Here is a 1,489-nt window from a genome sequence, read left to right as displayed (position 1 = left end):
GTGGCAACATGGAATTTTCAGCTTCTCGTATCAGTGTGGAGACTAACGGTGCGTGCTAATTGAAACTTGAAGCACTTCAGATTGAAACCCATATATTTCCCTGTCTTTCCATTTTTCGCTGTGTGCACTAACAACGGAATTGTCTTGTGGGACAGGACTTTTGAATCAGCCTCTGTGTGTGTGTGTGTAGATAGAAAGACGGGAGAGAGAGATAGAGAGAGAGAGAGAACTAAAGATCGGTTATATCGAAGCAGCAGGATTATTGAAGGTCCAGAAACCAATAAATTCTAATAGGTTCTGCTGCAGCACCGGAATCTCTTTTCTCGCACAATTTGAATTCGGTCCAAGTTGCCTATTGTTTCATTGAAAAAAGGTTCCTGGACCGAATTTAAATTGATCCGGATCAAGAATTTCAAATAAAAGTAGTGAAGAAATCGGGAAATTCCTCTTAAAATGACCCCTGATCTCTATATGTGAGAGTGGAAAGTTCTAACAATGCGACATATCTTATTTTGCATATCGTCCCCCTAGAAAGCAGATATGCACTATCCACCTTTACAATTCCTGCCCTTCCCGAAAAGAAATCAGTGTATCGAATCGAATCCATATTAAGCTACGTATTTATTGCTGCCAATGCGCTGTGGAAGCATGATCTTAAAAGCAGTGATGTGCCGTAGACTATAAGTTTACGTCTACATGCGTTGTCTACACGTAATCTACGCGTAGATTACATTGGGTTGTACTTTACATAGACTACGTAGACAATCTAAAGTGCATTAAAATTAATTTTCAAGGCATTCATGAAAGGAAAGTGACATTTTCAACTATATTGGTTCCTAACGAAATAAAAACAATCCTATTTACAACAAAATTTATCTTCTCTCCTATCATCAACTATGGAAGAAAATAAATAGTATGCAAAAAACAACAACAGATGGCAGTCGTGAGGCAAGAGTGGTCTTTTCCCATAAAACAGTAGAATATTTCCTATATTAGATTTCTTCCTAGGTGACAAATTTTTCGAATTTGGAAGAAAGAGTATGAAAAGTTCTCCTTACACATCAGCAACTGATACGTAGATTAATTTTCTTTCAATTCCACGGCGCCCTTTGTTAAGTTATCACCTTTCGCCATGTTGTTTACATATATTACCTAATCTACGTGTATGAAATAGTCTACGTGTAGAATGTAGACTATCGTTGTTTACGCGTAGACGCACATCACTGCTTAAAAGACTTCCACGTGCAACCAACGTACCCGCCATTTCCTGCAACAATCGCCTTAAAAAATTAAACCACAACAACTGATTGGTTAAAGAATCTAATTGTAAATTTGTTCGAACTCATATTTTTTGTATTGTGTAGTCCAGTGGCGCAACCACAGTGGGTACAGAGAGGGCATTACCGAGCCCCAACTTTCGACGGAAGTCAATTCTAGGGGGGTGGACATTGACGGCTAAAGGCACTTGCAGGGGGGACACAGAGAAGCA

The sequence above is a fragment of the Lepisma saccharinum genome, chromosome 18, assembly GCF_977018435.1.
Source record: "Lepisma saccharinum chromosome 18, izLepSacc3.1, whole genome shotgun sequence".
NCBI lineage: Eukaryota > Metazoa > Arthropoda > Insecta > Zygentoma > Lepismatidae > Lepisma > Lepisma saccharinum.
This window is presented reverse-complemented; position numbering follows the sequence as displayed.